General features: G+C 49.0%; 1 pseudogene; it reads right to left on the minus strand.

The window, feature by feature from the left end:
- Positions 1–298: 298 nt before the first annotated feature.
- LOC121202749 (72 kDa type IV collagenase-like) lies at positions 299–4,657 on the minus strand (annotated as a pseudogene).
- Positions 4,658–14,422: the final 9,765 nt, after the last annotated feature.

Below are 14,422 nucleotides of genomic sequence, written 5' to 3' on the forward strand. Positions count from 1 at the left end.
GCCCCTGTGATAGATAAATATAGCTTTCCATTTTCCTTTTTCCATGTTTCAGTCTGGTTATAGACTACGTTTAATACGGATGACTGGATTGTTTATTATCAAAAATGATTATTAATTGACCTAATTTTGTACCTTTAAAGAAAATGGCAGTGTGTCTTGTATTTTCATAAGCAGCATATTTTTTTCATTTCATTCATTTTCTTTTCTGATTCCAGGCTAAACAGATTGACTTTTGATCACAGTGCTGACCCTTGTCCAGAATTATCTAATATCTAAGACTAACAAAGAAAAAAATGACTCACCCATCTCTAAAAAAGTAGAGGTTATTCTCAGTAGAGGCTATGGCATCAAAGACTAGGTCCCTGTTGCACCTGCCTGGAACCGGTTCTGTTGTGGACTGAGGATTTGGTTTTGGTCCTGGGTTTGGTTTTGGCACAAATTTTTTGGTAGGCTGTGGATTTGGGTTGGGCTTAGATGTTGGATGAGCTCATGTTTCTCTGACTCCTAAAAAACAAAACAAGCTGTGATGGTGATGCTGACTGTAACAGTCTTAAAACTCAGTCAGTGAATGTTTTGGGTTCTCACCATAAATTGCTTGTACTCCTCGTCGTACTGTTATCGTCTGGTAGCTTGTACCCCTCTGTGTTCACATACTGGTAGGTAAGAAAACGTCTGGACCTAAGACTGGGCCAGTCCAAGTGCATGTCCCAACTGGGCCGCCACCAAGAACAGGTTGGTTCCTATACACAGAATCACATTGTTACTGTATAAGTGAGCAAGTCATCTACTGTATAAAATTGCATCAGTGTCTCAGTCAACATTACTTCTGTGATGGCATCTGCCGAGGTTAGAATCCAGCTTTCATCTTCATCAAAGTGGGTGTCACCTCCTATGCCTTCTCCAGGTAAGAATGCATGAGCCAAGACCCCCACCATGACCATCAAACGGAGAAAAGTTTTTATTTCATTCATTTCAAGTGGCTGAAATGCTGCAATTTCTGAATTACTTAGAGACTTGAATGCAGTCATACAGTAATGTCAGCAGTGCCGCTGTCAATCTTTTTGAAGTCCACAGGAACTACAACGCTGTAGAAACTCAGGGCCTGGGCTATGATGGCATCCACCTCACTTCGACTCGGGTCTGGAGTGTATTCAGTTATCCTGCAACACGAAGAGCGAGTTAGCAGTGTGAATGTGTGTTAATAAAAAATGCCTAATTTTACCTGTATGTAAGTCTTGTCCCACTTAGGTTGACCATCAAAGTGACCGTATCTGCTAACATCTGTGAAACCACATCACTTCTGGGGTATTGGCGTCCAACTTTCCCATCACCTTCAGGCCGAAAAATTCCTGCATTTTTCTGAGCGTGTCGTCAGCAAGGAGTCCTCAGAGCTGTGCCAGATGCTGTTGGGGGCAATGACACCTACCGCCGAGAAGAACTGAAACAGATACTCCTGCAAAAAGAACAGAAATGGGAGAAATAACAAAATAACAAAATGTTTTTTTCTGTTTTGTTTTGTTTTCTTTTTCTACACTTGGATTTATTTGGCTGCGCAGTGCACATAAGTACACAAACATCACTGGAACCCATTTTTTTAAATCAAGTGTGACTGTTACCAATAACATCATAAGATTGTTTAACAATCGGCAGTTACATCTTCATATCCCTTTCTCAGAAAACAGACCTCTCTTCTTTACCAGCTTAACTAACACCAACATGAACCCCTGATGCTTACCTGGGCTTTGGACTGCTCGTCCTGGCTGGGTGCAACGGTGGGCACTGTCAGGTTCTGGCTCTGTTATCAGGTTTATTTTGAAGGCACCTTGTTTTTCTGTCATATCATCATGTTTTGGGTTCCAGTTTCCACTTCCTGTCTTTATTTTGGTAGTCTCCCGGTTTCTGTTTTCGGTTCCAGCTTTACTTCCGGTCCCCATTAGTCACACCTGCTCCGTATCAAGTAATCACTTCTTGTATTTAACCACCACCTGTTTCCTCAGTTCCCCGCCAGATCGTCGTATGTATGCCAGACTACCCTTTCCAGCGTTTAGTTATCCTGTTCATGTGTTTTGATCCTGCTCCGTTTTCTGACTCCTGATTCTCGCCTGCTCCCTGATCGGTACTTTTGCTTGGACAGCTCTGGAAATACGAACCTGACCGCCCGACTACGAGACGCCCTGCTCCCTCACGGTACTGTAAAACTGCTATCTTCGGTTACTGAATCTCTGAACTGAATTACTTACTTGAATTAACCCGGAGAACCAGCGCAGCGCCGTGGAGGTGGCGATATTGACGCTGGAGGACGATGACAGCGCGTTAGAGCGCCCCGGTGTTCGTCGCCTCTATGAGCGGCTGTGCGCGAGGTTCGATGAGCTAAGCGACGCGCTCCGCACCACGCCAGCGCCGGTCGCACCGCCGATGGTTTCGGTTTCCTCCCCCCAGCCCCGTCGGACCGTCACGATTGCACCAGCCTGCCCAGCCCCACGTTTGCTCCGCTGGGAGGATTTCCTGCACTCGTGCGGTCCCCTGTCTCCGTGGTCTCCAGCTCAGCCGTGTTCCGTTCAGTCTCCAGTCCAGCCGCGAGCTGTTCAGTCTCCAGTCCAGCCGCGAGCTGTTCAGTCTCCAGTCCAGCCGAGCCCTGTTCAGTCTCCAGTCCAGCCGAGCCCTGTTCAGTCTCCAGTCCAGCCGAGCCCTGTTCAGTCTCCAGTCCAGCCGAGCCCTGTTCAGTCTCCAGTCCAGCCGAGCCCTGTTCAGTCTCCAGTCCAGTCGAGCCCAGTCCAGTCGAGCCCAGTCCAGTCGAGCCCAGTCCAGGTTTCGGCCCAGTCGAGCCCAGTCCAGGTTTCGGCCCAGTCGAGCCCAGTCCAGGTTTCGGCCCAGTCGAGCCCAGTCCAGGTTTCGGCCCAGTCGAGCCCAGTACAGGTCTCAGTCCAGTCGAGCCCAGTACAGGTCTCAGCCCAGTCGAGCCCAGTACAGGTCTCAGCCCAGTCGAGCCCAGTACAGGTCTCAGCCTAGTCGAGCCCAGTCCAGGTTCCCGCCCAGTCGAGCCCAGTCCAGGTTCCCGCCCAGTCGAGCCCAGTCCAGTCGGGCCCAGTCCAGGTTCCAGCCCAGTCGAGCCCAGTCCAGGTTCCAGCCCAGTCGAGCCCAGTCCAGTCGAGCCCAGTCCAGGTTCCCGTCCAGTCGAGCCCAGTCCAGTCGAGCCCAGTTCAGTCGAGCTCTGTCCCAGTTCAGTCCAGCTCTGTCCCAGTTCAGTCCAGTCACGCTCCTGTCCAAGTTCGGTCCAGTCACGCGCAGGTCTTATCCCAGCCAGAGGACTCCACCTGTCGAACGGGTGCTGTGCACACCCGATCAGGCCCGACGTCTCCTCCGTCGAGCTCGGCAGCTGTAAGCAGTCATGCCGGCTCCGGAGGGGACGCCGTCCCAGTTCCTGTCGGCCATGTTGCGGCCGTTCCTGTCGGCCATGTTGCGGCCGTTCCAGTTCCTGTCCCTGTCGGCCATGTTGCGGCCGTTCCAGTTCCTGTCCCTGTCGGCCATGTCGAGGCCGTTCCAGTTCCTGTCCCGGTCGGCCATGTCGAGGCCGTTCCAGTTCCTGTCCCGGTCGGCCATGTCGAGGCCGTTCCTGTCCCGGTCGGCCAAGTAGATGCCGTTCCTGTCCCGGTCGGCCAAGTAGATGCCGTTCCTGTCCCTGTCGGCCAAGTAGATGCCGTTCCTGTCCCTGTCGGCCAAGTAGATGCCGTTCCTGTCCCTGTCGGCCAAGTAGATGCCGTTCCTGTCCCTGTCGGCCAAGTAGATGCCGTTCCTGTCCCTGTCAGTCTCGGGGTGGCAGTCCCGGCGGACCTCCAGGAGGAGGTCGCGCCAGCTGCAGTCCCCGCGCACCTCCAGGAGGAGGTCGCGCCAGCTGCAGTCCCCGCGCACCTCCAGGAGGAGGTCGCGCCAGCTGCAGTCCCCGCGCACCTCCAGGAGGAGGTCGCGCCAGCTGCAGTCCCCGCGCACCTCCAGGAGGAGGTCGCGCCAGCTGCAGTCCCCGCGCACCTCCAGGAGGAGGTCGCGCCAGCTGCAGTCCCGGCGGACCTCCAGGAGGGGGTCGCGCCCGACGCAGTCCCGGCGGACCTCCAGGAGGGGGTCGCGCCCGACGCAGTCCCGGCGGACCTCCAGGAGGGGGTCGCGCCCTACGCAGTCCCGGCGGACCTCCAGGAGGGGGTCGCGCCCGTCGCAGTCCCGGCGGACCTCCAGGAGGGGGTCGCGCCCGTCGCAGTCCCGGCGGACCTCCAGGAGGGGGTCGCGCCCGCCGCAGTCCCGGCGGACCTCCAGGAGGGGGTCGCGCCCGCCGCAGTCCCGGCGGACCTCCAGGAGGGGGTCGCGCCCGCCGCAGTCCCGGCGGACCTCCAGGAGGGGGTCGCGCCCGCCGCAGTCCCGGCGGACCTCCAGGAGGGGGTCGCGCCCGTCGCAGTCCCGGCGGACCTCCAGGAGGGGGTCGCGCCCGTCGCAGTCCCGGCGGACCTCCAGGAGGGGGTCGCGCCCGTCGCAGTCCCGGCGGACCTCCAGGAGGGGGTCGCGCCCGTCGCAGTCCCGGCGGACCTCCAGGAGGGGGTCGCGCCCGTCGCAGTTCTGGCGGACCTCCAGGAGGGGGTCGCGCCCGTCGCAGTTCTGGCCGTACCTGCATCGGTCCCTGGCGGCTCGGCTCCGGCCGCACCTGCATCGGTTCCTGGCGGCTCGGCCGCACCTGCATCGGTTCCTGGCGGCCCGGCGCTGACCGCGTTGCCACGTCTGTTCTCGCTTCGGCAGCTGGACTGGTGGCCTCGCCCTCGGCGCTTCCGGCCGTTTGGGTGGCGCTGCCTCCTGCGGCGCCGTCCGCCTCGGCTCCGCCGTCGTCATGGCCGCTCGCCTGGGGAACGCCCCCTCCTGCCACGACGATGGCGAGGCCTCTGCCGCCGTCGCCCACCACGATCCTGGGACCGATCGTGGCACCGACTCCCCTGCTGCCACCCTCCAAAAGAGGGGGGGGTTTTCTGGGCCCCATGGGACCGTTGGGGATGAACTCTGAGCTTCCTACTTCCGGTTTTATGAACTCCTGATTTGACCCTCCTCCAGTCCTCCCTCCACCCACCCTGCTTGTCTGCCTTGAGGGGGGGGATTCGGTCCCTCCGCCTGTGACCACCCTCCGCCCGCCCTGGTTTGGAGGGGGGGGGGGCTTCCGTGGGCGCCGTGGAAGACGCCCTAGAGGGAGGGGTACTGTCAGGTTCTGGCTCTGTTATCAGGTTTATTTTGAAGGCACCTTGTTTTTCTGTCATATCATCATGTTTTGGGTTCCAGTTTCCACTTCCTGTCTTTATTTTGGTAGTCTCCCGGTTTCTGTTTTCGGTTCCAGCTTTACTTCCGGTCCCCATTAGTCACACCTGCTCCGTATCAAGTAATCACTTCTTGTATTTAACCACCACCTGTTTCCTCAGTTCCCCGCCAGATCGTCGTATGTATGCCAGACTACCCTTTCCAGCGTTTAGTTATCCTGTTCATGTGTTTTGATCCTGCTCTGTTTTCTGACTCCTGATTCTCGCCTGCTCCCTGATCGGTACTTTTGCTTGGACAGCTCTGGAAATACGAACCTGACCGCCCGACTACGAGACGCCCTGCTCCCTCACGGTACTGTAAAACTGCTATCTTCGGTTACTGAATCTCTGCCTGCCCCTGGATCCGAAACCGCCTGCCCCACCGATACCGAAGCCCCTTGATTGACTGTGCATGACCTGGACTGTCTGTGATTCTGAATAAACCGTTTAACCCTACGTTCTGCCTGTGGTCTCCGTGCTGTGCATGTGGGTCCTTTCATCTGCCGTTTCGTGACAGGCACAGCTCCACACAGTGCAACGAACAACATTACAATCCCAGTCTTAATAGTCATGGTACCTTCCATGATTCTGTTCTTCTACTGCAGAGAAGCAGTACCTCCAAATACTACTTCTGTTCTCCTACTCAAGCTCTGTTCAGACACAGAGGTGGTATGTACCAGCAAGGAACAATCAATTTCAGGATAATTCAGGATAATTTCTGGCTCACCCTCTGCCTCATATTAAATGAAGGCAATTACATGCAATTTCATTATTAATGATAGTACTTTACTTGCTATACTAAACACTCGTGAAGACACACACATATTCATTTGCCTTTTCTAAGGGCCCTTCGGACTGTGAGAGCAAACAGGCAGTGACTCGTGCCCTTCACCCCCCCGTGCACATCCCTGTTAATAGTAGTAAGAACTCTCAAGCTGTAGACACTTCCTAACATAAGGAAACTTTTTTTTAAGCTAAAGCTTAGCTTTCTCTTGTAAGCACTGACTGGCCTCCCGATTGATCCCATAGTTATAAAAAAAATCAATCTGATCAATGTCCTTAGACTGCGGTGTTTAAGAATACAGGCATTTTGGAAAACAAGCCTGTTATGTGTCTTGATATTGTTAAGTAGGGTTAGATTTTATCTGCACGGGCAAATGAAGAGACATAGTGTAACCAAGTGGGCGAGGAAGTAATTTAGCGGTGGGGTGTCAGCAGTTGTTAGGGCAGACAGAGTTGTATGGTGTGTTGTAATGGGTGCAGACAGTAACAGTAAGGACTGAAGGCAACAGTACACAAGCAAGATGAGCCACAACTTGTCACTGTTAGGCTTCACAGAGTTGTGAAGGATACGCTTCTAAACCAGTGGAATTAAGCTGGACAGCATTTACTGTAGTCTCCATTAAAGGTCCATGCACACACTTTTTTCCACAATAAATAAATAGTAGAATTGGACCTTGATGTCTCAATACGGTGTCGGAAACTTTTCATGCCAAAAAGCTCTGTAGATCGCCCACACGGCCCGTGTGAGGACGTGTGTTTTAAGCTCTCGTCCACAACGCTCTGTTTTAGAGGTGTGTCGCAAGTGAAGTTGATTGCCACACCCCTTTGAGGAAGCGCATAGCCGTCAACCACTGCAGGGATCAAAAGTCACGGTCACTGAATCCATTGTAACAGCGAAACTGGCTACCTCATGCTCGTAATGGAGTTCAACCATATGTTTGATCCAAAATCTGACTCTTAAGTCGAATGGGAGGCTGTTGAAGTGGTTACACTTCGACAGGCGCAAGGTACGTCTAACTGGCAATTTCGTATTTAATTTATTTTTATTGATTTATATAATACGAAACTTGATTAGCAGCTGCTAACGCTAATACTAATGGTTCCCAATATGCAGTCTGAAATAATACAACAGAATATCCATAACACGACTACAGCTTGTTTGGGAGCATAGCTTGATAAACTAATATAAACTCATTGTTACACGTTTTTGTCTTTCTCGTGCTGCTGCTGTGTCAAAATGATTTCTCCATAATGTGAATGCCTACTGATGCATGGTCTGACAGCAACTGTTGCTGTCAGACCATGCATCAAGATAAGATAAGATAAGATAAGATGAGATGAGATGAGATGAGATGAGATGAGATGAGATGAGATGAGATGAGATGAGATGAGATGAGATGAGATGAGATGAGATGAGATGAGATGAGATGAGATGAGATGAGATGAGATGAGATGAGATGAGATGAGATGAGATAAGATAAGATCCTTTATTCGTCCCTTTATTCATCCCACAATGGGGAAATTTCTACGTTGCAGCAGCAGTACAAAAAAAGCCCCAAGTGCTCCAATCACGATAGGGACCACTTTGGCCTTCACCTTCCAAGCCTTCTCCAGTTCTTCTCTGAGCCCTTGGTATTTCTGTAGTTTGTCACACTCCTTTCTCCTGATGTTGCCATCGCTTGGTATTGCCACATACACCACCACGGCTTTCATCTGCTCTTTATCCACCACCGCAATGTCGCAATGTACCATTCTATCTGTCTGTATCTGGAAGTCCCACAGGATCTTGGCTCGCTTGTTCTCTGCCACCTTGGGAGGTGTTTCCACTTTGATCTTGGGGTCTCCAGTTCATATTCTGCGCACATGTTCCTGTTTACTATACTATGCCAGCCACTTGGTTATGGCATTCCATGTATGTTTTCCCTGCCAGCATCTTACACCCTGCAATTATGTGCTGGACCGTCTCAGGGGCCTCTTTGCACAGTCTACACCTTGGGTCTTGATGTTCCGGTGGTACATCCCTCGTAAGGGCTTGTCCTCCCATGATGGTCCCTCTGTCAACATCTCATCCTCTGTTCTACACTGCCTGAGACATTCACTCAGCACGTCATCTGTTGGGGCCTTATCCTTGATGTACTTGTGGATTTTGGATGTTTCATCCTGGATAGTGGCTCTCACTAGTCCTCAGCTTCCTTACTTGCAGATAGGGTATAGGCTCAGGGTGCTGGATTTGGGGTGGATTCCTCCATGCATGGTGAGCAGGGTATCTGATCACTGGCAGGGCGTAGCTGTTTATTGCCTGGGATTTGTTCTTGCCATTGAGCCGGCTTCTTAGGACTTGCCTTACTCGTTAGAGGTATTTGGCTGTTGCCGCTTTCCTTGTTGCCTGTTCCTGTTGCCAACGAGTCGATGTCTCGCTCACTCTTGGCGTACAGCTTGATGTCATCCATGTAGAGGAGGTGACTTATGGTGGCCCCGTTCCGGAGACGGTATCCATAGCCAGTCTTGTTTATTATTTGGCTGAGGGGGTTCAGACCTATGCAGAACAGCAGTGGGGACAGTGCATCTCCTTGGTATATGCCACATTTGATGGATACTTGGGCAAGTGGCTTCCCATTGGCTTCAAGGGTGGTTCTCCACAACCTTATCGAGTTTGCAATGAAGGCCCTTAGAGTTCTGTTGATGTTGTACAGCTCCAAGCATTCAGTCATCTATGTGTGTGGCATTGAATCATAGGCTTTTTTGTAGTAAATCCAGGCTGTACACAGGTTGGTGTGTCGCACTCTGCGGTCTTCTGTCAACCAGGAGTTGGTGTCCTTATCAGGATCGTTCGCCCTTCGGTTAGCCATTCAGGGTGAGTCCCATCCCTTAGCAGCTGGTTCATTTGTGCTGCCAGGCACACATGGATTGCAGTGAGCTTCTTTAGCCAGTAGACATGGATCATGTCAGTGCTGTCCAGTTTTTCGTACCTGAGACTCTTTGTTGGATGTCTGCCACTGTGATTTAACTTAAAGTTATTTATGTCTAATTAAGTAGAAAATTACAGCAGTTTTGAATACAATGCCCTTTAGTCAAACATTCAGTCAAGATCCACATGGATATTTTATTTGTTCTAATTATACTATGTATTACTGTATTGTAATGATTAGTACTAAAATTACTGGCAATTTCTTTCTACCAGCCAGGAATAAATGACAACTGACGAAGACTGAAAGCTTTCTCAGTCTTGGGGAAGTTTCATATTTTCCTTCAGTTTGGCTTCACTTCACACTTGCAAAGAACTGGTTCGTTACCTGAACAAAAGACCCAAAATGAGTAGGTGTGATGAACTCTCCCCCAAGAAGGACAGCAAACTGAAAGAGTTGACATGACTCCATTTTCACACAACTTTATCTGAGCCATGAAAACCAGATATATTTGTAATCTGCTTAACAAGAAAATTCTTCATTCTTCCAGCTAGAGACTCCTTGCCTCTGGTGTCTTTTGTTTACCAAACAAATTCAAGTGACATAAAATACAGAAATCTGCACACCCCATTTTCTGTTGACGAGGTGAGAAGAATGAGACAAGGCAAAGAACATTAGTGCCTCAAGAATGGACAGACATTGGGCCTGATTGTACAGCAGGAAATCGGCATCATCAGCCACCATATAAGATAAGATAAGATAAGATAAGATAAGATAAGATAAGATAAGATAAGATAAGATAAGATAAGATAAGATAAGATAAGATAAGATAAGATAAGATAAGATAAGATAAGATAAGATAAGATAAGATAAGATAAGATAAGATAAGATAAGATAGACCTTAATGGGGAAATTTCCACGTTGCAGCAGCGGTACAAAACAAAAGCAGAGCCAAAATTATTTAAATTTGTAAAGTCTTACAGCAGCACGTAGAAACAACCTATGGTGTCGCTTCTTCAGACACTTAGGATGTATCACTCTGTCACTGAAGGAGCTGCATAGTGATGACACCGTTCCATACAGGGGGTGGGCATCATTCTCCATTATGGATGATAGCTTAGCTACTGGGAAGTGGTTCCGTCCCTTCCAAGTAGGATGCTCTGCAGTTTTAATTGCATTAGTCATAAACACTTGTCCAGGAATCTGGGGGCTCCTTCCGAGGGGGCCAGTAGACGGAGCCTTCCCATTGATGGCTCTGTCTGCTGGACCCCTCGGAGAATTGGCTATCTCCCAAAGTTCCTCATACTTAGCCACATACACATACATTTAGGGCCAGGGGTGGGCTCCTTCACTGGGGCCTGGGGCTGAGGCCAGTTGTGGCCTCGCCCACTGGCCCTGGTGGAGAGATCACCACCCAGTTTTAACTGCAAAAAGACATTTAGGGCGAGGGGGGGCACTGTCCGGGGGACACACCGTCAGCCAGTGGTTGTGCTCCTGGAGGTGTCACCCACCTTCAGTGCACTTTAGTTCCACACACTCACGTCCAAGCTGGGTTGCAGGGTTCTAGGGTACCTTTTCTGCTGCCCTCTGCGTCCCCCGGGTTGGGGGGGGTTGGGCGGGGCTTGGGAGGAGCTGCGGTCCCTGCCTGGGGCCACATGGACGGCAGACCTACCCTCCCCACGAATGTGATCAAGCGAATGGTGTGGGTGCAAGAATGTATCTGAGAGTGCATTGGTTCACGTATGATTGACTAGTTTGTTGTGAGAGAGTCTATGGTGTGTGTGTGTTGATGTGATGATGTGTGTTGCACATGTGGGTGGGTGTATGCGTCTGTGTTTGTGTGAGTTGGTATGCGTGTGGTGCAGTTGAAGTGTGGGGGGTCCAGTTTTCTGCCCGGGGTACGATGATCGTCTGCCTGGGTGGTCTCTTTTCTGCTGACCCCCACCAATTGCTGGCCTTGTGCTGCAGGCCGCTGTGGCGCCAGGGGATGAGGTCGGGCCGATGGGGTCGGCCCCGCTCCGCTTGTGTGGGGGTGGTGGACTGGGGGCGGGCCCCACTCTGGGCGCTGGGGCATCTTCTGGCGGGCTCCCTACGGACCGTGGGTCCTCGGGCTCTACTCTTTCAGGCCGACCCTCCCGCCGGGGGGAGTGTTTGCCCCTGGTTCTCATGGGGCGGACAGCGTTGACCCCCGATGGCCCACTCTGGCCTCGGGTGCTGTCTCTGTGGCTGCTGCAGCTCTGCCTGGGGGGCTCTGTGTGGGCGGCTTGGGTCGCAACACCTGCCCTCCTGGAACTGAAGGTGTGTGGGCTCCCTGGCTGCTAGGATTCCTTCCTCTGCATGCTGGATGGGCATAGTGGCCGAGCCCCTCACATCACCCTGGCTTCCACAAGTGGCATTGTTCATGCACCAACGTCTGCCTCACCCTTTAGGTGAATAATATTAAGCTACAGCCTTACTAACCTTGTAGTGGGACACTTTCCAAATCCAACTGTAAGTATTATTGATACTTATAACTACCAATATCAATAATGTGTGAATATGGAATTTGTGGTGTTGTATGTCATGACTTTTATTAAGTAGTATGGGATATGTATAATAATGCACATATGTATGTATATTATATGTATATGTTTGTATGAGTATGTGCACATACCTTAGCACTATTATTGTTATTAGTATTAATCTCCAAGGTAAACCACGGTACAAAATTTGTTTAGTTATGAATGTGTTAGCCTAAGGTACATCCCTGCTTCTTTTTTTTTTTTTTGCTCCGGTTGTTTACTTAACAGATTTGCTTGGTTTCAGCAGCTGGTTGCACCCCTAACCTGTCCACCAACACAGCAACATCACACACATTTTGGATTAGCTAAATAAACCATTAAATAAACCATAAATCAGGAAGAGTATATATATTCTATATATATATACTTTAGCTGCTTGCTAAACTGCTGGACAGAACAAAAAAAAAAGAAAAAAAAAGCTACCATCCTCCTTTCTCCCACCTCCTGCACTGAATCAAGAGGCAGCCCCAGAACGGAGCTGGCCTTCCTGACCAGCTTCTTCAGTCGCCTTCTGTCTGTCTGCTGCGATGCTGCTGCACCAGCAGACCACTCCATAAAAGATAGCTGATGCCACAACAGAGTCATAAAATGTCTTTAGGAGTGCTCCCTGGACTCCAAAAGACCTCAGTTTCCTTAACAGATACAGTCTGCTCTGTACTTTTTTATACAGTGCGTCTGTATTGCGTGACCAGTCCAGTTTATTGTTGAGGTGAACACCCAAGTACTTGTAAGAGTCCACTCTCTTGTGATTGTGACGGCTCAATAATTTTCAAGTTAACTCACAGACTTTTCTTAAAGTAGAAACATTACCCAAGTGCAGGAACCTTCAGTCTGAGTAAAGTTACAGTACACATTATTCTCCATTTACAATAGGCACACACCTGTAAAGAACTGGCTCATTAGTTAAACAAAGTACTGTGAGTAGGTGTAAAGACCACGTCCCTCATGAAGGACATTTAATGTAGAAGCTCCTTGAGAAACATTTCTGCTCTAAAAGAATGTAGGTGCAATCACCCAACTTTCAGACAACCTGGTTTAGGAAATGGTCAAATGAACTGAATGTTTATAAAATCTGTAAATAAAACTTTTTTTTAAGTTTATGGCTTCAGGATATAAAAATTTCCTATAGTAAACCACCAACTAACAAATACGGTTTGTTTAAAAAAACTACAGTAGGTGGGAACTTGTGTGCTTTAACCACTAGGCTCTTTGAAGTAATGGATCTCTGAAGAATCCTTTGTTTAAGTAGTTCACAAATGTATCTGGTTACATCACACCAGGTAACAGCACTGTGGGAATTTGATGCTTTGGGGAGAAGGGGGTGGTGAGAAACCAGTCTAACTAGTGCTGTGGATTGGTAGTTCTGTCTGAAAAGAGGCTGCCTATTGTTATGTTCATCTAGGCCTGATAAGAAGATTCAAATGCTTTTTTTTTTATTTAAAACAGCTCCTGAAGCAGGCAGACTGACACACATACACTACATCCAATTGAATATGGCCGTATATATAGAATGAGAATTTAAGAATTTCATTAGGTACATTTGTAAATTGCTATAATTACTGTATTTGGTCCTAAAAATGGGCGTGACCTCATTAACATTTTTAACACCTTCCCCGGACAGACCAAGGAGGGGGGCTGCTGACAATCGGCTTATGACGGTGTGATGAGTGTGTGATCAGCGCCGGAAAGCGCACTGACAGTCGACTGAAATCAGCAAAAACAACGACGTGAATGAGTTCACCTGTAGATAAATACAGGAATTAACTGGACAGTCAGTTAATTGGCCTTGCTTCTGCATGTCAAAAAAGACTTAGAGATAGATTATTTTATTGAATGTAACAATCAATGCTGTATTCTAGACAGTCTTAAATTGAGTTTAAGTTTAGTTAAATACAATATACTGCATTGATGATTTTTCTTTTGTGTAAGTAAAGGGACAAAGCTGAAGTGCATTGTGTGAGATTAAGAAAACAATTTAAATAAAACAAAAAAATTATAATTAAACATTAAGATTAGTCTCTTATGTCAACATGAACAGCCTAATCCAAAAATTGTTCATTATTCATTGCAAGGGTCACTCCCATTAACACAACATTCTGTTATGGTGCATCACCCACAATGCATTGTGCTATAAATTTGCATAGTTACATAGGTAGTTTAAAAAAGCTTAATGTCTACACCTGCCCTTATGATGAATCAAGAGTGCAATGAACTCATCACTAATATGCTTAGAGCTGCTGTGAGCATTAGAAGTTTTACTTGTAAGTCAAAGTGCTATTGAGCTCAATCCCTTATCTGCTGCAGCTGCACTGTTGTCATGGAGCAGGCAGGAACCTCGACTGATCAGCACAACGAGCTGTAGTGAGGCTGATTTCCACCCCAGCTTAACAGGCTTTTTACACCAAAACCATAATGGTTATGACAAAAATAACTTCACTTGAATCCCAAGCCTTCAATGAGCAACTGGTGTGGGTTTTATGCTTGAGGGTTGAAAATTGTGGCCACAGTCGCGATTTAAAAATGCCTGTCCCTCTGTGATTTTACCCAAAATTCAGAGAATCTTTTCCATTGGAGTGAATGAGAGGATTTCTGGAACTCTCTGTGCATTCAGGCAGATACAGACTAAAGTATAGTTTTGATAGCTTAGCCAGGCACATCATTGGAAAGAAGACAAGTATGACTACAAACGAGTGAAGAAAATACGTTGATAGAGTAAAAAACTGTGGCTGTAGTGACGACTTAAAGAGAAAAGTTCTGGCATAAGAAAGTGACTCTTCACATTCTAGCTGTGACATCACCCACTCAATCAGATGCAACACACACTAATGGAAAAGCTGAAAATTCCTCAAAA

The sequence above is a fragment of the Betta splendens genome, chromosome 14 (assembly GCF_900634795.4).
Source record: "Betta splendens chromosome 14, fBetSpl5.4, whole genome shotgun sequence".
In the NCBI taxonomy this organism is placed as follows: domain Eukaryota; kingdom Metazoa; phylum Chordata; class Actinopteri; order Anabantiformes; family Osphronemidae; genus Betta; species Betta splendens.